Source organism: Phalacrocorax aristotelis, chromosome 5 (genome assembly GCF_949628215.1).
Source record: "Phalacrocorax aristotelis chromosome 5, bGulAri2.1, whole genome shotgun sequence".
NCBI lineage: Eukaryota > Metazoa > Chordata > Aves > Suliformes > Phalacrocoracidae > Phalacrocorax > Phalacrocorax aristotelis.
Genome location: NC_134280.1, coordinates 17,430,722 through 17,453,644, shown reverse-complemented (window position 1 = coordinate 17,453,644; position 22,923 = coordinate 17,430,722).

The following is a 22,923-nucleotide window of genomic DNA, read 5'->3' as shown; positions in this document are numbered from 1 at the left end:
CCTATAAACATCTGCTTCACCGCTGGTTATGCTATACTGAATTGTAGGAGTACATGAGTGTCTCCTGGTTGCTCCTGTGCAGTCAGAGGTATTTTTTATGCTAATCACCTGGTATGAGTTGGTGGCTGGTGACTAGGGGCTGGGAGTTCATGTACCATGGCACTTGGTTTCTTATTTCCCAAAATTCCCTACTCCATACTGAGTAGTTATCATTAAATATTTCTATATGACAGCCTGTGACCCTGCTGCCACCTCAAATGGCATGGATGCCCTTATGGTTGCAGCCAATGTGACCATTCCAACTTTCGTATTGGCTCCACAATCCCTCAAAGATGCATCATCCTTAAGCCAGAAAGAGATTTCCGTGTCTGGTTGCAAGATAGTCCCTGCAGCTTTGTAGTTCCACCAGGATTTTTCAGAAAATCTCATCCTGTGACAGTCTTTCCATCGCTTAGCCTGAAAGACAGTACCTCTTGTCCTTCTCCTCTTTAGCCCATGTCACCTTCCTTGCTTCCTGCCTCTGTGCCGTGACCTCCACCAGGAGTGTTCCCTGTTGTGTTGTTTCCAATATTGCCTATATCTTGCCATTTCTGCTTTCAAGATCTCTGTAACAGGATGGCAGCCACCTGGTGGAGCTGCCTCTTTGTCTGATGGGTGGTCTTGCTTTGTATCAGATGGTGAGTGGACACATATCTGGCCTGTATTTAGAGGTCAGCCACTATGATGTATTGGGTATTTGTGATGAAGGAGTCACTTTTGCCATATATGGAAATAGCCATATTTGGCCATTTGGTTTTCCATCACCTAGATACTGCTTCCTGATTGGTCTTTGTCTGTGAAATAAGAGCTTTCCCTTCCATCTCAGAATCCATGAACCTAGACTCAAGGCTAAAAAATTCACCTCTAGGCTTTCACTTCAGGGTTTTCACTATGTTAGGGGGAGGGCAAAGACAGTGACACTGTCTGTGATCTCCAGAACAGAACTGAAACTCAGTAGTCCAAACCCCACCTATGTAATGCTGTCTTCTACGAGGCCTATCCCTTATAATCAGCTCTGACATGGCATGACAATGAAAAGGAAAAAAGAAAGAAACAGGGAAGTTTGTCAAGGATAGGAAGCACAGACTCACAAATAGTTTCCATTAATTACTTCATTTTCAGTCCAAAAATCTCTCCTATTAAAGCACTGATGCCTGCCATGTAAGAATTAAATGTCAGGAAAACCAAACCACCCTGTAACTACACGAGTATTTTTTTCTGCTCTGTTGTTGAAGTGACATATGAATACTGTGAGGTTACTTCTATTGTGCAACTGACGCATTGTTATACCACATAGCAGGATGGAGCTGACCCTAGAAACTCCCAACACACAATAAATTGAGATCTTCTTTTGGAAATGACGTTAGCAGTATGCATCTCAGTAATGATAGCCTTTGGGCCTTGCTCTGGAGTCATACGGAGTTTATGAGATGTTATATTCTCCCATTTCCTCCTGCTGAAACTTCCCTGGGAAGGTTTTTCAGCATCAGGATGTGTCACTTCCAAAAGGATGTTTGGGCAGAGCCCATGGCAAAAAAAATCAGACTACTGATCTGGACCTAGGTAGGCAGAAGGATGCAGACAAAGCTGGAGCTGTTCCCAGGCCTGTGCCACCAGTTTGATTTCCAGAACTAGACATGTAAAAACCTTGAGCCCCACAAACAGCTTCCATTATGTTAGTCACATTGGTTGGCCTTTATACATAGAATACAAATATATTACAGTCATGCTGTTTTGTGTAGTAAAACATCATCCATCTTGCACATAGGTCTCAACCTGGCCAGGAAATATCAAAGTACTAAAAACAAACCCGACATTTTCAAACGGCCCAAAGCATCTGGTATTTAAAGTCAGTAATGTAGCAGGCATAGTTTGTTACAACCCAAAGTCCTACACCAGGTTATAGATACCATAACAGTGATCTTATAAGAACTGTAGATAAAGATCTTGTTTTTCTCTCATAGCCTGAAAATCAGAAAAGCACAGCTGCTTAATGAATATATCTTTTTATTAATTGAAGATCAAGTATATGGTCTGATTGATACAGGTTATTATTTTCAATATCTTTATCAATTACATTATGATAATGATTCATGATTATTACTTATTGATTATAACAATCATAACAGACATAACAGTTAATGTTATGGAGTGATTAATAACTACACACTTGCATTGCTCTTGCCACAACAAATATTAAGTATAAACAAGGTATGAAGTGTGAGAGTTAGAAATGACAAGGCTGGATGTGAGTGCAAGACCACACGGTGGATGTGCATTCATTGCGGTCACAAGGTTACTGATTGTGTATGATCAGATATAATTTTTCATGTTTTATGAGTGGATTCTGTTTTCGTTCCTTGTGTGAAGGCTATTACTGAAAAAATAAGCAGTTAGCTCATGTGATTCAGCCAACCTAAGGTGAGATTTTTTATAATTACATCTATAATACTGCATTATGCCCAACCTAATATAGGCCCATAGCATGTGAACATGCACAGAATTAGACCACAGCACCTCAGTTCAACACATTCATCCTGATATGCTGAAGGAAGTCAGACGATACATCAGATCAGTCTACCCATCACCTGTTCCAGAGAAAAGGAAAGATTAAAGAAGATTGAGAGTCTAACAGCTCCACAAATTATCCAGAGACAGATTTGTCTGGAAGAGTAAAGCAGCTTCATGCAGCTGCAGATTCTTCACAAATCCTTCCTTTGTTTGTTAGTGCAAACTTGAGAGACTGGCAGTGAAGAGGGGACAGATGAATGATCAGAGCAGACACTGCACCAAACCTTGTAGTATTTTGTCCTTAAAACTGTTGCTGAGGTGTCCCATGATTATTAAATGTGTGTAGTGAAACTGATGGTCTCTATCCGCATAAAGCAAGTCGGCTCTCTGCTAACATGCTTATAAATCAAGAGCCAGTTCCTTGTCTTCAACAGATATCCAGTACACACAGCTGCAAAATGGGCATGAGATCACATGCAACCCACTAGCATCTGGGTTCTTTGGCTTTCCTAACCCTTGTGATTTGTGACATTAAGCCACCTTGCTTGTATGATTGATCCAATGGGCCAAACTATGCTTTTGCCTTTTTCCCTCTAAGCCTAAGAAAGACATGAGGAATAAGTTTGTTCCTCACTACCATCCCACCTTTTCTTTTTCTTTTTTTTTTTCTTTTCAGTTTAAAATCTTAAGGTCCATCATGAGAGAAGTTTAATAATGCCTACAGGTTTTTATGCTTCAGTGAAAGATGGCTATGCAAGTCCTTAGACATTTTTTTCAGAGCGGCTCTAGGCAAAGATCTCCTTCGTCTACAGTATAGAGTCGTTCTTTTAAAATCACCAGTTTGGGGTTTGTTTTTTTTTAGTGTGTTGTATTTTACTGTTAAGGAGGGCTTTTCACGAAAATAGTGCACTTGAACTTTTATAGAAAAAGCGACCACATTAAAACAAGGACAGAAGTTTATATTTTTGCAGGCAAAAAGTGGTTTCTCATTGACTTACAAACTCCTGTTTCATTTTCAAGGCTACACAAAAAGCATGCATGATTAAGTGCAGCTTGCTGGCCATGACTGAAGAGGTAAAGCAGTAGAAGTCCATAAATTGGAAATACTTCCTTGCTGTTTGCAGATGGCAGACTCAAAATGCATAGAAAATAAGTACACACTGTGCAAGAAAATGAAATCAGATATTTTCAGTTGTAGTTATTGGGGGTGCTAACAGGTACCTGCATGCATAAAGCAATTTGGTGAACCCTAGGACAAATTCTATCAAAACTGCATAGATACTATTTCTGCCCAGGTAGTCCAGCCAGTGGGGTATGACTGGCACAGGAACACAGCAAATCCAGCAAAGACAGTCTCAGAAGCAGAGGTGGAAAGGTGCTACTGTCCTCGCTATTGTGCACATCTTGCCAGAAAAGGGTTAATTCTTGCAGAAAAGGACAGTGAAAAATCAGTGTCTCTGTCCTTAGTGGTTGGCATGAGCAGAAAGAAATACACTCTCTGGTCCTTCAAAAGCACCATGCTCAGGGTGCCACCACCCTCAAACTTCAGGCAGGGCTGGCCCTATTTCTTGGCTTCATCCATGGCCTTAAAGCTATTCCTTAGCCCTAAATATTTCCATTTGTTTTCTATTTAGATACATGCTTTTGGGAAACAGTGCCTTCAGAGGGGGTCATACCTTTTATTTTGTTGGTAGAGCAACTTTTTTGAGTCCCTGGTTGATTATGCCTGTTTATCTTCTGATAGCTGTGTTTCCTGGATGGCCGCCATGTGTTTTTCCTTTCTAGTTAATCTTATGGCAATGATCCTGGCCTTCAACAGATATAAAGTGTTTGTCCTCCTGGTCTTCAATAGGGCTTTAAAACATAAACATATTTTCATGTGTTTCTGGGTACATCAGCATTCAGAAAACAAACTCCTTTATGAGTAGCAGTCATATCCAGCACTCAGCATTTTCAAATCTCTGCAGACACAGGAATTCATGCTCTTTCTGCCTTGCAAGGCAATAAAGTTTACAAATTACTCTCCACACTTCTGGGGAAGAAAGCTGAGAAATTAAAAGCTCCAAGTTACAGGAGCAAAAACTAGTCATATAAACAGGTAACCATTTAAAAAGGCATCCAATGAACCTTTCTGGCAGAGCAAACGCTTCATGCTGGAGCACAGCAGGCAGGTTTGGTCCTTTGTCTGCCTATGTCTTTCATCAAGGTGCATGCTACTGATTTGGGAATCCCACTGACAATTTTTAACTCTGGAGCCCCACAATATTTTTTTTTTCTTGTGCTGGTTTGCAGGTTCAGCTTTTGTATCTCAATGAAGCCTCTGAGCTTTCTGTAGCTCCTTCAGTCCCACAGAGTGTTCTAGGAATGTTGTTAACCGAGTAAGACTTTTCCCTGACATCAACACTCAGCAATGTTGAGCTGAGAAAGCAACAGACCATGGCATCTTATTGTATTTGTCTGAGATAGGTTTCGATATGAAGAATCAGCACATTGTTTCTATGTCTGCACACCAGTTAACTATTAATGAATTCACAGTCAATAAAATATACACTCTGGGTAATATCTGGTCAACAGTTAACCTAGTAGTTTTGTTTGGAAAAGAGTTTATGATCGATCCCCTGTTGCCACAACCTTATAAGTTCTGGAACATTCACTTGTGGGCCTGAAACTTCCCAGAAATTTTAGGGTGGCAAAATAAAATCTTACATGAGGAGGGGGAAAAAATACAGCTTCCCAAAAGTTCTGCTTCAATATCTTCAAGGCAGTGCTAAAGAAATATGCACCAGTATGAGATTAAAATTTGCCAGGGCAGGCATTTTTTTGAGAAATAATGACTGTCCGCCTTAAGGAAAGAACATGTATGGCTATCCCAAAATTAAGACCACTGAAAAAAACATGCTGAGAATATGATTTTTTATTCTCTTTTTCTTATATGTACAGTCATTTCTGGAAGAAATTTTCCTATGTCCATTGACTAGATGAATAAATCTCAAGACTGCTTTGTCAGACTCTGCTGGTCACAAGTTTTATTTACACGACTGCACTGCAAGTCTTCAAACTTGATTGCCTGGGAATCTCACTGGGATCTTAAAAAGAAGCTAGGTTTGAATAAACTCAGTAGAGTTATAAATCAGTTTCAAAGTTATCGACCATACACACATGCACACACATATATAGATGTATTACTTAGCATTATACAGTTGCTTGCAGTCTTCAGACACTTAAAATGTTAATAATACTGCAGTGGTTGGCATCACACTTCATGTCTAAATGCCTTAAAGATGCACAAAACCAAACAGCCAAACCAATAAAAACCCCACAGTTCCTAGCTCAGTAGTTTTAAAATGACTCATATTTCAGCAAAGGACCCAAAACTGTCTCAAACTGAAATCATAGCACTGAGAATCTGGTCCGTTTTTGACCTGGTGCTGCCTTTCCACATCCAACTCTCTTACCCGGTAAAGTCACGTACACATACTTCTGCATGTGGGTGTGACACAGGAGTGGGTACAAAGCAATTTAATGGGCTGGCTAGAAAGTTGTGATAAGAAGGGGGTATAAACAGGGTTTCTCTAGTGTTGAAGCTTTCCCTACACTAATATAGAGTGACTTGATTTTGTTTATAATGTGGGACCTGGATTGCCCACAAAGTTCTTTTTCACAGGATGCATTTTCTTGGTCCCCTCTCATTAAAGTAAATCTGATTACATTTCAGTCTCATTTTTTTAAAGAGAGAGGGGAGCTAGCAGGGGGAGCTGGAGCCACACACTTAGATAATTTCCATTCAAATCCAGCACAGTAGTCCTCTCAGCCAAGTCGCACTTAGGGGGAGGAGACAGCAGAGGAAAATTTTGTGCTATTCTTTGATGGGCTTCATCGGGTGGATGAAGCATGACCGATCACCCATAACCTGACAAGGCCTTGGAAAAGGCAGAATCATGACTACATCACGTATATCTCCAGCACCAGGACAATAGGAGATACTGTTGTGGGCTGCAGGGGTGGAAAGGAAGAGGATTTAAAGTTGTAGTAACAAGAAGAAATTATTATGGGGGCCGGGGGGGTGGTGTGGTGGGGGTGGTGGGAGGTAGGGGTGATCTGGCAGAGGACATCAGAGGAAGCTGGGGGTGGGGGCGGTGTCCCCTCCCCTTTCTGCCCCAGCCTCCTCAACATTCGTTATCCAAGCAGCAAACTCTTTTCTGTGATGGGGAAGAAAGAAATCAATTGTGTTTTTAAAAGCTACTTGGAGCCCACAAAAGGTGCATTGTTTCAAAATGGGTTGAGGGGGCTGGGTGCTTTGGGGGGAAAGGGTTGAACTTATACCATCATTTCGTCTAATTATGCCTGATGTTATTCCTGTTGTCATGTAGGTTACTGCAAAGCCAACTGCCAGCTTGTGTCCCTGAGAGCAAAGACTAAATTGTTACGCTTACAAGGACATGAGGCTTGTTCCCCTCTCCCTCCTCCCCCTCCCACACTACCGCAGGCACTGGCTCCTCCTTGGGATACCCATACATTTGGAAGACATGTTGGGAAACGTTGGGGCAAAAACCACCTAGGAGATACCAGCCATTTCTGCCAGTTAGGAGACAACCACTGGGCTCATCCTACAAAACTCCTGGGACGTGCTGGGAGACATCCAATCTGTCACCTAGACAGCGTCCTCTCCTTTTTTGTCTTTGGATAATGCATTTGCCATGTCCAGTTCTGAGTCCAGGCACACATCAGAGCTGACCTCCAAGCAAACTGTCCTGTCACCTCATCCAGGCTTCCTCTCAGACAGACGTCTTTAACAGAGGGGAAGCTGGAGGCTACCAGGATGTTGCATATTGCCAACAAGGAAAGGCATAGGCCCCAGGGCAAAACAGAGTAGACCACAAAAGCAGAGCAGCTACAGCTATCACCAGTTTAAAATCTCAGATTCTTCAATAAGTTCCACCTGCCCATCATATAAAGGCCAGCTCTGACAGGTCAGTGACTTGACTATGTCCTGCTTGCACTGACCTTCATCTAGTCAAGGCTGGGGCCCTTGCTGGCATTCTAAGAGACCCTCTGGTGACATTTAGAAAACAAGCAGAGCTTGGACTGTCCCTGACCTGGCTCTTCTTCAGATGTGCATGCATCCATAAAAGCTGTCTCCTGCCGGTCTGGCTCACCTTGGCCCAGGGAAGGTGTATCCTAAAGGGTGATTGGGGTGAGGGTGGACTTTCAGCTCTGCCCCAGGTTTATGCTAGCCAAAGACAAAATAAACCCAGCCAGAACCTGATCCTTTGGCAGACCCCACCAATTCAGGCAGGGCCACACCTAATAGCTGGGAATGGGTGAACTTGAGTCACAGGACATAAACAATAGGCCAAAAGCCTAACACGATATTCAAGGCAGCTTAGCAAACCTTTTGTTTGCTTTCATTTTAACTTTTGTAGGCTGCACTCCCTGCCCTCTGCTGTCATCTTAGCCTAACAGGGCACACCATTTCATCATTGACTTGGAGTGGACATTCAAAATAGACTTGTGTTTCTTCAGTGTTAGGGAAAAATCTCTCAGTCCTGAAGCACTGCGGTGTGCTGTAAGCATTGCCAAGGGCTTCCAAAGCCCCACAGGTCCAGGCAGGTTTTTACAATGTTCTTCTCCTCTTCGCACATATTTAAAAAAAAAAAAAAAAGAAGAGAGAGAGATTATGGGAAAGTAGCTTGGGAAATATGGGAAATAAACCCTTCCTTGTTTAATGAAGCTGTGCAAGGGATTCTTTTTCACTTTTTTAAAAATCCTCTGGTTTATAAAGACACGACACCTGCCCCAGTCCCAGTCTCATCTGAGCACTTTCTTGTGTACTGTAAAGAACATCTTTCATGTGACTGTTCTCCCACACTCAAACAGGGTTCTGTTTTGGTTTGTTTTTAATATGCAGGGACACACATTACCATACACCTATGCTAGAGATGGCAAAGTCAAAAACAAGATGCTTACCTCTAAGAGCCATCCTTGTTTTAACTCACCAACCTCAAATCCCACCCCCCCCCCATCCCCTTGTCCCTTTCTTTATTACACTGAATTACAGTGAAGGACTTGGAAGACAAGTGGGTCTTGGAGCCAATTTAGAAGCTATCTGGCCTGGTATCTCTAGGTCAGACATACTGACCTTCAAAGCTAGACTGTAAAGCTCACCGTTACAAAGCAGCCTTCCTAGCTCCAGTAAATGACTGTTGGGACAGACATGCTGGAAGCTGTAACAATAGCTGTATTGATGGGAGGGAAGATTTTATTGTAAGTTAGATTTAGGAATGATTAATTATGCAAACAAGCAATTAACTAAAATAAATATGAATGGCTTCCTCTTTGGGGGGGGATGCTTTCAGTTTGACTTGTAGCAATATCAGAAGCAGGAGATTTCACAGGGCTGAATCAAGCCTTTAAAACTAAGAAAAAGAGGGCACTGGCAACGAGGAAATAAATACTGTTCTGTCTCTCCTATGCATCATTAAATGCTATGTGCACATGTATGCAACAGAGCAGCTGTAATTTAAAGAATCAGAAATACATTAAAATACAGAAGATTTGAGGCCAGGTAAGGTCCACTTTATTGACCCACCATCTGTTGAGCAGCATCATTCTATTTATTCCCATAAATTTCACTGATGCAAGACAGGACACATTTTTTCTCTTGGTGGTTGTGGCTGTCATTCTGATTTCTCTCCTCCTTGTGAAGGCAGGCTACAGGAAGCTTGCAAGATAGCAGAATATGGTGATACTGCTGTCTGCCTTACAGCTTCAGCTAGCTCAGCTCATCAGACAAGACACTTTGGAAATCTAAATGTTTCTGAGGTCAGCGTTCTCCTTCTGTAGTGCATCACCACCTTGTTTACAAGGACTGTTCTGCCCCACACTCCTGCACTGATGCAAGGCAGCTGGGCTGAGAAAGCAGTGCCAGATTCCAGGAATAAAGAGAGATCTTCCTGTATAAGAAAAGGCAGCCCAGAAAGTTTTTGAGTGGGAGAGGAGGTAGTGGCACATAATGTATATCATCTTTCCCTGCTGAGGGACACTTCAGTAGAAGGAATGGGATCTAGGCTTCCCTTTGGGAACATCATGCTGATAAGCCCGCAAGAGGAATTTGCTGGAGATGCAGCAATTTGTGAATTACAATTTGACAAGCAGGAAAAAAATCCCTCCCATTAAGATCCTGCTTTACATTTTGGAAGCAAAATATGTACAAAATTTTGTACAAAATGTGTTCCCACATGACTTCGACTTTGTGTTCCCAAATGATTCCTTTCATTTTGAAATTTACCTACTTTTTTGGAAGGTAGCATTCAATTAAAAACAAACAAACAAACAAACATAAACAAAAAACCCATAAACAAAGAAAAACCCCAACAAATCAAAATGGCTTGTTTCATTTCAGATTGAAGGAATGAGGTATTCTCTGTGGAACAGAAACAAGTCTCTTCCCTATTATTTAGGTCAGATGTAAGACTGAAACATTTGCTATCCTTTTGTTATCTTGTTATCAGCTGAGGTCTAGAGCCCCATCTCCTGGAGTCATGTGATTATGTTGGAAGTTTAGTTTGGTTGCTTTTGACATTTCTTGCCCTTGTGGTTTGGAAGGAGAGCTTGAAAATGTGTTTTAAGTATAACGAATGCTGTGACGTCTGCTTGAGCCTGCACACATCCGGAAAAAAAAGTTTCATGTAGAGCGATCTGTTCCAAGTTTATCAAGACAATGTTAACTCCAAGGCTCACTTATGAGGCTCCGCCAGCATCACTCCGGTAGAGCTTGTGTAGGACCAGATGCTTTTATTCAAACTCAGTAGGACTTAATTTATCCCCTCTGTTGACCCACTAGGGTACAACAGGAGGAAAAACCTATTCAACATGGGTAAGCCTGTTTGTCTGTCCTATGGGGTACCAAGACCAACATTCAATCCCAGTGCTGCTATATCATTTTGCAAAAGCAGCATTTTGCTGTTCTGGTTCACAGGCAATACCAACACATATTGATTACAGTTCAGAACCCAAAGAAGAGGAAATGACCCTGAACTAGAGCTCTTATGTTTTGTGTGGCTCTGATGGTGATGGAGTAAAGGCCAGCCTGTGCTACAGCTACATGAGTACAGGGGACTCATTTTCAGTATGGCTATCTGCAGTGGTAAAGTCAAAAGACAACCATGAGTCTGAGCCAAGACTTGGTCCATGGCCAAGACCATTTCCTCTCTAGCCTTGGTATTTACGCCCTTCAGCGATCTGGAGGTTTATCCAAGACTCTGCCACTGCCTCTCTCAATTGACTTACAGTTATTCATGAAGCCATGGCAACTCGATTGTGAGTCTGAGCTCTTCACTGTTGTTTGGCCAAGCTGGGCAGATTTCACTTTCTTAAATGCAGCTCAGAAACCAAGCTAGCTCAACCACCTCTGGTCATTTTGGTCATCCTTCCTCTGAACTGCCTCCACTTTGTCTCTCTCTTCCTGGCAGTGAACTGAAACCAAGCTGTCTTCTAACCACTTTTTCACAGCAACACACCAGCTAGAAAGGTCTTCTCTCCCAGTGACAGAGGCTACTGCTTAGGATTTCTGAGCTCCATGTTGCTCAGTTCCCTGGTCTCCCACAGACTCACTGTCAGGACTTGGCCAATTAAAGTACATCGTTGGTGCCTCAGGCCCAACTCTCAAAGGACAAGAGCAATACTTTTTTGAAACTTGCAGGGGGGATAAAGTATTTCGAACCCAGCCAAACCCCTCACCAAAACACGCTTACCCCCCCCCAAAAAAAAAAAACCACAAAAAACCCCACAGCCTTTTGATTGCTTCCTATTAATGCCTTCTAAATAGAGCAGCCTGTCACAATTTGTGGGTGTAGGGATGCCATCCATCTGTTCTTCTAACCATTCAAACTCTCCCCTACCACCCACTGCAGATATATTGTAACCACCACTACAGAGCTCTTTCTTTGCTTCTCATTTGGACCCCAAAACCCTTCCATGACAGGTCTCATCAGGCTTCTGCCCCCCTTTGGCTGAGTTTATTTATCCCTCTCCTGGATGCTCAGCTCTTCCTGAGTTTTCTCTCCTTTGTAGTCCATTCCTTTTCCCCCTTGCAATTCCTGTCATCCCCTGCAAGGCATTTCAAGAAGAGCATTGTGCTCACACGCTTTCTTCATAGCATCTTGCTCAGTTCAGATGGGGAGTTAATGGTTTCCCAGGGCAGTGCTATGGGCATCTGCATCCCCTCTGCTGACAGAGCATCTCCAGAACTTCCCTAAGAGAACATGAGCTCCTCCCTTTGAGGGAACAGTGGGTCAGAAACCTTTCTGCTGGGGGGTCTTTCTGAGGTTTGCCACCTCCAGGTGTTCAGGGGAGACCAAAAGAAAAGAAAGTCAAGAAAGCCAAGAAAGTAAAGAATGCCAAGAAAGTCAGAGCAGCTGCTGTTGCTGAACAAGGAGCCAGTGGCTTGGCACACCCAGAGAACACACCAGAGGTGAAGCTAGAAGGCAGAAAGATATTGGGGGATGGAAGAAGAGAGGAGCAGGAAATTTAAAGGAGAGGGTAAGGGCAGACGAGGTTAGAGATGATGGAAGGAGGGGAAATGTCAAGGTGAAAACTACTGGTTGAAAAGGAGGAATGAAGGTGAAGGGGCCACAGGAGGGTAAAAGGACTAGCCTCCACTAGCTGCACCCAGATTAGGAATTGTAAACTCACGCAGCTGCCTACCCCATGCCCTTGATTCACACAAAATGAACAGGACACTTAGAATTATCCCTATTCCAGACCCACAGAAACAGCAGAGAAAATTCATTTAACCACCCACACAGAACTTGACAGCTGCTCAGAAAGGCCCAAATATCGCAGGGAAGTAACTTCCAGACTGCATCAGGTGTTTTTCCAAACCCCAAAGGCCTAAAAGGTAACAGCCTCATAGTGAAAGCAAGAAGCAGCTGTTCAGGGTGACAATGTACACTTTGCAAGATGTGCTTGGGTCAGGCAGGCATGCTGAGAGTCCACAGCAAGTCCCTAGGGCCCACCGTCCATGTAGAGATCAATCCTCAATCTTCAGGCCCAGCATTTAGGCAAAGAGAAGAGCACTGTGTGCTCAGGACTCACAGCAAACAGCAGCCCCACCACCATTGCAGCTCTGGAGAGCAGCCCGGCACCTACTGCTGAGGGTCCTTGAAGCAGTGACACAGTTGGACTTTCAGCTAGTCCCTCAGCAAGCAGCACTAAGGAAGAGGCAAAGCCTGTAAGGAAAAGCAAGATCTTCAGTTAAAACAGGCCCTGTGTGACTTAATCACTGCACAATTCTTACTGTCTCTGCCCCAATGGAGCTTCTAGTTGGAGTCAGGCAGATCATCTCCTGAGGGTCAGCAGAGGAGAGCTGCAGAGCTGGCTTGCCAATTTTGTGCAAAATGTAGGCGGTTTTACTCCAGGGACTGCAACATCAGTGAAAGTGCAAGTGAATTTGGTTACTGGAAAGCCAGGACACAATGCGCATCTCTGATGTTTCAGGGAATAATGCTGTCTTAAAGATGATAGGATAGCACGCCAGCTGCTGGCCTTGCAGCACTTGGAAAGGAGCTGGGGACAAAGTTCCTGTTTATGCAGAAGTGACTGAGTAATCAGTAATTTTGGGAAGGGAGCATTGCACACTCGTAAAGAGCAGTCTTCCACTGGGAGGTTTTTAGTCTGTGGTCAGTTGTTGCAGTGTGAGATTCACAAGCTGCCATCCAATACGCCTCAGGCTCAGGTCATGACTGAACAGCTCAGAGAAAGTCCCCAGAAACAGCAGGGAATCTGATTCCTGGCAAATGGGAAGCAGATTTGGGACAGGGATGTGACATGCATGTGGAGTCACACAACAGACACATATACAGGCATGGGAGTCAAACGGCACATAGTGAGAAAGGCGCACTGTGGCTGGACATGTGGCTGGGAGCAGATAGTGGGGGAAGAAGCTCTCCATCATAACCTCTGCTTACACATCTGGACCCAATCCAGTTGCATGCTGCTACCCAGAAAACTACACTTTCCTTGTTCTCCCCATGGCTGCAAAATCTGGTCATTTCTCTATCATCTCCTGGCTTGCTGTTGTGGCTTTTGTTGTCCACCCCAGGAGCTGAGAGAAGCAGCATTGGCCCATGTTCTTGAGTGAAAAGAGAAAGGATGAGCGCACATTCTCTTCGCTGAGGATCCAGAATCTCAGCAAGTCAGATGTGCTGTGAGCATTAGTTTGCAGTCCAGAATTGGCCACAGAGACATCAGAAGTTGGAGCTCCTGCTGCATCAGGCAGGTGATGGCTGCTCTGGTTGACCCTCATGGTGAAAACTGCCCATGACGAGCCTTGTTGAGTGTCACTCATAGCCCCCATGCAGGCTGAGATCCTGCAAGAGGGGTGTTTTCTGAGCAGGCCTTGTCTAGGAGCTCCTGAAGACAAAAGCCTCTTAGAGAAGTCATGCTGGGGAGCCAGGAACCCAATCTCAACCAATGCTAAGACAAGGAGCTGGCAGTGCTTGGAGCCCTATGGGTAGGGGACAGGGTGGTGAGGAAGGTTGCTTGCTGAAAGGGAGGGATGCTTACAGTGCAAAGGCAATTAAGTTTTAACTGAAGCAAAACTACCTTCCCCCCACCCACACTAAGGACTCCATCATTCCACATCCACCTCATTTTATCAGTTTCATGATAAGCTGCAGGCTTATCATGTTTGGCTCAAGTTTCCACTTGTGCTGAGGCAAAGCAGAGCAAACTCACTGGCACTGAGGGAGGACAAACCTCATTTTTATGAGTGTCAGCCTGCTTTCACCAGGTGATGCGGTGGCTGTAGTTTCCCTTGGCCTTGCTGCTGCCAGGACCTCATTCATGTTTCTTTCCTTTTCTGTGGACCTTTAAGCCAAAGCTGAAAGAACCCCCTGGAGTCTTGGTTTTCAAAATGTCAAATCACTGCTACAACCCTTCTTTAAATATTAATTTTTTTAAAAGTATTCCCATTAAAAAAAAAATCAGCCAGAAGCTCCAGCACAAGCACTGATTCAAAGGATAAACCTGCAAGAAGGGCTGGCTAGTGGTTAACAGGAAGGAGGCAATTCTCCATGAGCTGCACAGCACTCAGGTGCTAGGAAGTCTGGGTGGGAACCCAAGCCCAGTCTCTTGGAAGAGATGGTACAGTGGTTGCTTGAAGTCTAAATGACTAAGAAAATAATGAATACATCTCTCCATGCAGAAAGTATCTCTGCTGATATATCCAACTGCACTGGATTACAGCTTTCCTACATTTGCCCTGGAAGTTTGCCAAGTAGTGTACACTGAATGTAAAACACTGCAGGCTTGTGACTGTTTTCCTTTCTTTTTCAAGATCCAAAGTCAGAGACGAGACTTTTTTTCTTTTCTACTTATTTTTCCCAAAGGGCAGGAACAAAGCTATTCCTTATGTGAAGAAGGTGAGATCCTGAAAAGGTTTTTACTTTTGCATGCATGGCTTTACATGTCCCTCTTGCCCAGCTCTGAGAAGTGTTCTGCTTTAAAAGAACAACATGGCATGCAGATGTCTATAAATGGAAGATGAAATTGTTACTATTAAGCCCGGGCCCTGCCAAGGCAAACAAGTGCAGGGCAAACTGTGTGTGCAAAGGAAGGGAGCTGAGAAAACTTGAAGTCAGCTGAATCATAACTTCACTTCAATTTTAACATCACTTAAAACTACATAAACACAGCCATCTTATTAATAACAAAGCTAGCTCCTCAGTAGAGCTGTTGTTTGGAAAGCCAAGCCCCTGCACATGGGTGCAATGGGAAGAATGTTGCAGGAGACATATGCCTTCCAGAGCTGTGTTTTAAATTTAAAATAGTTGGGATGTCTGAGACACAGCAGCTTTGCAGGAGTCATGAATACCATTTGATGTCTCTGCTGCAGTTCATGAGGGTCCCAACCTCCACAGGGCCAGGAGTTTGTCACGACTGGTGCAAGGAAGAAGAGTGCGATAGGGACAGCTGTTACCTGTCCACGAGGAACACAGCTCCAGTTGAACAAGAGAATGCTCGCAAATCCCAGAGGCTGCCCAGCCTGGCTTTCTGCTTTCTTAGTGGCAGTTGATGCATTAGGACACTTTCATTCTCCTCCTTTCAGGCTTTTCTAGATCTGCTAGTATGACCTTGAATGAGTAAAATGTGTATGCGCACATTTTAAAGTACACACACCCACTCGACACATGCAGAAGTCGACGGGGTGCAGCACTGCATTGCTCCACCTACGGTTTTGACTTGCCTGTTGAGGTCCTTCTGTGGGATATTTGGACCCTCACATTGCACAGAAGTGAGCAGGCTCTGGGGATGCACTGTTGTAACCGCATATAGTTCAGGCCTACACTCTGCTGTTTAGCAAAAAGGCTAAAATACCACTTTGCTAATTAGGATGTGAAAGTGATAAAGTTACAGGAAGAGCCTGCAGGAGCTTTGAGATACACCGTAGCAGACAGCAGAGCAAAACATTTTTACCATTGTCTTGCAGGAGTGATTTGGTGTCTGCAGTGATCTGATAATCTCAGGGTGAGGAGTGAAAACACACTGGTACAAGGCTTGTTCTTTATTACTTCTGACATTTTATAAAGGCAGGCTGGCTCAGCAACACCCCTAATATATAGCCCCTAAAGCAGAGATGCAATGCCTAACTCATTCCTAATGAAACTCCCCTGACTTCCATGGCCTTGTGTTAAGAGTGGATTTGGCCCTGTCAGTAGAGTACATTTAGATTTCCAAACTGAAACTGCCTCTGGATTCCAGAGGGACCTGAAAAACTCCCAGAGCACTGAAGTGCAGCAGTGAGATTTATGCTTTTCCCTGACTTTTCACTACTCAGTAATACATTTGTATGGCCAAAGTAAAGCCAGATCTGGCATTCTCCACTCACGATTTCTCTACTACCCAGGGAACTAAATGACGGTGTAGACTGGAACAGTAATGCTTTAAGCCCCAGAATAGCTTTTCAGGGGTATTTTCACAGCCTGTGGAAAGAATGCATATGTGGATATTTGAAATATAAGGACTTGGACACTTTAGCTCACCCCAGTCTGGAGAACCACTGGTGACACAGGTTCCTGTGCAGAGGCAGAGACATGAAGCCAAAAGAAAAGCTCCCTCTGATATTTATTTGTAGGAAAGTAGCACCTCTAGTGTCCAAGTGGATGGAGGACTAGGTTTTATTGGGCATTATTATTACCAACTGCCAAAACCAGTCCCAGCTTTGGGAAAGGATGACCACTAAGCAGTTAAGACAAGCAGGTAAAAGGAGGAAAGAGGCACAGGGAAGGTTGTACAGAGCCAGAGCACCCTAGCAGTGGCTCAAGGCTTCTCAGCAGCATGAGGAAACTGGCTGTTGCTGCTGCAGTCCTGAGGCAGGAGCTTGGGGATGGAAAGCAGCAGAACTGGGGCTGGGAGCCAGGGGCAAGCTTAGCTACTCCTTCAGTTGCCTGGTGGTGAGGTGGGGACTGCATTTCCCTCAGCCTTACCCACTGCACCACGGACCCTGACAACTCCTGGGGGTCAGCCGCCACCTTTCTGGGGGTCTGGCATGGGCCTTCCATGCAGCCTCCAACAGCCACCTGAGACTGCTCCATGGAAACTTCCCTGGCATCCTTATCCATCATCTCATATCCCTTTTGCTTGGCGGTGGGGCTGGCTGAAAGCTCTCAATCACTACCGCCATTGCACTCATAGATCTCACATTCCTTCAAGCCTCCCTCCTTGCCTGGTGCTAAGAGAAATCATAAAGTCTGAGTCCTACTGTTAGCAGGCAACCACATCCCCACAACCTGTCTCATGAGTGTATCAAGAATGAGGGATGTTTTAGCTGCTTGTGACAGTGATTTGGAGTGGAGGATTGCAGTACAGCAGTATTTCTCACCCAATTATGCATGAAACACTGTCAGACTGAAGGGCTGTGAAATGACTGAAAATTATTAATTTTAATATTTCGTGTTCTCATATGCAAACAAGCAGCCAAAATGGGGAAAATAATAAGAGGAACATGCGGGCAACAGTATTCTTTTTAGTAAGCTGTGAATGAAAAGTATTGTGGCCACACTGACAAAATGGTCTCTGGCTTTTCTCTTTTAGGAGCGATTGTCATATTACCAAAGGTTAAAAAGCCCAAAATGAGCAGGTCTCCAGAGGCCTTTCTCAGCTCCATTTCTATGACCTTATAATCTGAAAATTACTTGGTTTCTTTTTTTTTTTCCACTTTTGTATTGCTGTTTTCTGTCTATTCCCATTGTCTAGATACATTCATGGGCAGCCTGTACCCAGCTGTTCTTGTGCCAACATTGTACTTGAGTTAAATAGCTTTCTTTCCTCCCCAGTATTTAGGCCCCTGATGTATCTGTTGCAGCCAGTCCTACCCTTTTCAGCCTTCATTTCACTAAACTCAATAAGCTGAGCTCTTGCAGTCGTCTGCAACATGAATACGCTCTTCTCTGGTCTGTTACAGAACTTCTCTTCTGCACCTCCTCTTGTTTTAACATTGGTGGGATTATGGTAGTCCTGCCAGGATTTGCTGCCCCAAAAATATTGTCTAAGGGAAAGCTACGCAGTTGAAGTTTGATGCAAAGAGAAATGGGAATTGGTGGGAAGAGGAACACCACTATAACAGCATTTTCTAGTATCAGAAGTGGCTATATATATATATAAAAGGGATGTTATTGCTGTCACAGTCCTTCTGTGTTTTGCACTGTGGTTCAATAGTTTGGATAGAGAGCCACGGCTGCTCACCAACTGAATTTTTTATTCCTGGCTTGATACGTCTCACCACAGTTTGCCCAGACCCCTGAGTTCAAACTGAATGACAGCATCCCACTCTACCAAGACAGATCAGCCTGCCTACAAATGTTACAGCCAGTATGAACCTGCTACCCCTGGGCTCTGCATGCTCCCCAGAGACCTATTCTGAGGTCAAATCCTAGTTTCCCAGCTTCCTCTTTAGGTGCCTCCTGGCTAGTGGCACAAACTGGTGAGGTACCCACCTTTCTCTCAGATTACATTATCCCTTGTGAGGCCATAAACTGTAGTCCTCTGAGCCACCAAAGCAGAGTCAAAGTATGAAGAAGGATTTGATTTCCACTGGGTCCAGAGCAGTAAAACCTTTTGGAGGACAAGTAAGGATGCACCACTCCTTGTAGGGGACAGAGAGCAAACATCTTGCTCCTATCCAGCTGAGGAACAGCAGTAGCTGTGAAGGGAAAGAGAAGCAGGCCGAGTATTGAAAAGCCACCATGTACTAAAAAAAATATAGCTGCATTTAAAGAGAAAGGGGAGACTGACACTCCCGGAAGGATTTTATTGTTTGCATTTGTAAGATGCTAGGCATTTTTAATGATGTGTTAATGACCCTGTTCTATTCAGATGGGATTCATCACACTGCCCTTTTTCTGTTTAAAAATTTAGCATCTAGCCTTAGCTGGCCATTTAGGATCCCCCTCTGCTGAAGGGCAGGAGATCGGTCACTCTCCAAGAACACTCTGTACAACAAAGGGGATGCACTGCTATCCAGAGCTCTCGGCCTCTTTGCATGTGCTGTAGCAGCACATCCAAGCTCCATCCCAGCTGTGCCTTGCAATCATTACTTTCTTGCAGGAGAAAGTAACAACCACTTTCTCCTGCCATAGACAGGGATTTGAAAAAAAATCACTTGAATTGCCCCAGAGTTAGAAGCCAAGTCACAATTAGATTATGGGAATCCCATTGTTAATGCTGGTGAACAATAGATACACACAGTCCCACAGGATCAGAAACACACCCCCGGCTGCATGTTGCATATTGTTCTCCCTACCCTTTAAGATTCATATGTTTGAAACCAACATTAAGCTCAGGAAAATAATACCTAGAACTTCTTTGCTCTGTAAATTGCTTTTCCCACCCTCCAAAAAATGCTACTGAGCATGTTCCACCCTCTGCTGCCCTGGGCCAGACTGAAAGGGCTGATTAAGAACAAACATCTGTGGGCATTACCTAATGGGTAAACCAAGACTTCCCAAAGGGCCCAATGGTGTGTCCAGCTCACTGGTGCTGAGAAAGGACCATCCTGGGTGAAATCATGCTCTTTTTACTATCTGTTACATTGGGCAGCCAAAACTGGAAACCTTCAAAATCCTGAGTCATCGTTGAAGATGGCAGTCTTTCTTTTAAATACTTTAGGGAGGGACAGCAAGCATTGGCTGCTACGACTATTACCTCTATTTTTGGTTCTTCAGCCCTCAACAAACAGGACTATAGAAAGGCAGAGCTAAATCAAGAGGCCTGGCCCATACCTTCACAGCCATTTATGTCATTCATTGACTGATGCAGATCATCTTAAAACCTGATATCGGTTTTTACTGGTGTTATCCCCATGGTGGACGTGATCCAGACCTCCTCTCCTCTGCTGCTTAGAAACCCTCTGCTAATTTCTAGTTTCTAAGTTTATTCCTGGCTAATTCTGAAGCCCTTTTTTTTTCTTTCTTTTTTTCCCCCCCCCCCTCTAATCTCTCTATAAATAACCACAAGCAGCCTGGACGGTTTGTTAGCAGGGCTATAAGTTGTCCCCCATTGAAGGCTTTGAAAACTCCAGACTTTGGCTCAGATTGGATCACAACTAATAGCATTTGCTCTTTTTCACAGGGAAGGAGACAGGACTTTGTAGTTCAGATGTTGCTGTGACCCAAGTGTTGTGTTGGAAGACACATTTTTGTATAACAGCCGTTTTATCTGCTGCATTAGTCAGAGCTGACTTTTCTCTGTCCTTTGTCCCGGGGCTCTGCTTTTTGGCACTACCTGACATTTGACTCAAGAATCAGTCAGTATTTCCATAATGATTAACCCACCGATTGTCAGCATTCATAGCTCGGTGTTAAATATGGGAATACTTTGATTGCACAGATGCCAAGTGACCGTTGCTAACCAAATAAAAACGTGTCTTGAAAGCCACCCTCCCGGGCACCCTCAGTGCTGGAGACTGGCCTCAGGAGGCAATCAGGAGTGCTCTTGCTTTTGGTTGTGCTACACAGCACTCCTAATGCAATAATTACCGTTCAGAGCAAAACATGTGATTGGACTCATTAGCAATTTCAAGGAAAGAGTTAATTAAAAAAAGAAGTTTTGGTGTTGGAAGAATCTGAAGGAAATTACATTTTCAGGGGAATTTAGTTTCTTGAAAAACAAAGTTTTGTTCAACTTTAAGCCATTTTCTGTCCCTTTCGAAGCCAATTTGCTTCTCCAGAAATGCCAACAGTTTTCATTTTTAGCTCCACTGAAAGGCTTGGGGATTTTTTTTATCTTTGAATGTTTTCAAAAGAAAATGTGGAACCAGAAAGTTATTTCAAACAAACAAACAAATGAGAAAATAACAAAGTGCCTGATTATAAAATGACACATTTCAGGTTTTCTTGCCACCCTCAAAATAAATGAAGAATAATTTTGAGATTTCTCTCTCTCCATGTTTTTTCATTAGAGAAACTTTCATCGGGTAAGTGTTTCTGGGAGCTAATCAGAGGTACTGTGCAGATTACAGGTGCAGCAGGGCAGCTAGTTGCTGTGAAAAGAGAGTGAGCTGGGAAATCTCTTTCCTTTTAATTAATTAGTGTCTCTTTCTTTGCACTCAGGCAGACAGTAAGAAGCATAATGCCAGAAAAAGCCAAATACTTCAGCATAAGAATTGATGAAGGCATGAGAATTCCTTCTCATCATCAGTGCCTTGCATCCTGCAAGCAGGGAAACCAGCTCTTTTCTCCCATGATTGTTTATTGTTCAATATTAAGTGAGTTGCTACACTGAGTATGACGGAGCAAAACTTTCCCAGTGTCCTGCAAGTCACAGACTCTGGGAAGAGGATGCAGTGATAACCAGCTCAGTCAGGAGAGGAAAGAATACTGTCCCTAGGCTCAGAGCATTCAGGCAGGAAGAGTCTGCTGGAAGAGAGCAAAAAAGCAGGTCAGGATATGGACCTGCCACTCCAGTGATGCAACCCTGACCTGGAATGACCACATATATGGGTCCAGGAGATCACGGGATGTTTGTAAAATAGATCTTCTCTCTTGTGTAAGCAAGAGGATAAAATTATCCTGGCAGCAGCTGTTGTTTCCCAGAATGAGGATCAAGGCTGGCTGTTTTTCCTGCAGTATTCAAGACATCAGGCTTCCTATCCCCATGATCCCTGCTGTTGCCATCCTGTGCAAGTGGTCTTAAACATGCAGATATACACATTTCTCCCTGACACAGTATCCATGCTAGTGTGGCATAAGGTTCCTCTTAACATCTTGCACCATGTAAATCTGCTTCCTTACTCATTTCTGCAAAGTGAAAAGCAGTAGAAGGAAGAATGGCAAAGTCAGAGAAAAGAAGGGAAGACAGAAGAGAAAAACAGCGTACATCAAGGGACTTTGGCAATGTAATACCATCTTGCAGCATGCCCGGGACTTGAGCAACACACAGGGTTGAGTCTAGTTTACAAAGCTTTTACAAAAGTTTTTAAAGAGGACACAGACTTTCCTGAAGCCTCTATCCAAACGTGAGGTGTGCAGTGTGGACATCGGCGAGTGTGGCAGACGGTCATTCAGCTGCCTGGGAGTGGAAGGAGGGTGGTTGGAGGAACATATGCTTCACCACATGATGCCCAACAACCTGGCACCACTATGGGGGATGAGATAGCTGGAGCCACGCCGGGTTCCCACTCCAGCAGGTTGTGAGCTGTTTTGGGGCCTGCTGTTCGCCGGCTGGCTGCCATCCCACAGAACCCATACAACCTCGTGTTGGTAGGTCAGGCATGAGCTCAGCAAACACAAAGTGTCTTTCCACCATGCATGAAACCATGCTACTCCCTCTTCCCCCTCCAAAGGAGTTCACATACTTGAGTTTTTATTTTCCTGGGCAAAGAAGAGGGTGAGTAATAGATATGCTTTGTTACTGGCAGCACACACCACCAAAGTGTGGGCCTGCATCTGCTGCTGAGATAAATCAGAGGAGGTGGCAGGGTGGTCGGGTGAGCATCTGACCAGAGCTTTAGCAGCACATTTAATGTAAAAGCAGGGAGAAGGTTTAATATTTCTGCCCCTCTGTAAATACACTAATGAGGCATCCCCCCACCTGTCTCCCAAGGAGTTGGGCTAATTGCCACAAGCTGAGGAGCTGAGCCCAAACTGATTTTACAGGGCACTGCAGCCAAGCATGGCTATGGACAGGAGCATTAGGCATTATGATATTGCAGTAAGGGCCCTGGTTATCAACAGCTGAGGAGCAAGCAAACACCTGGCTGGCTATGTTGCATTTATTGCAATATAAAAGTTTATTTGGATCGTAAAGAGATGTGCAGCCAAGTGCTGGCTATGGCAGGTAAGATGCAGCAAGCTTACAATTTCAGTCTCTCCATCA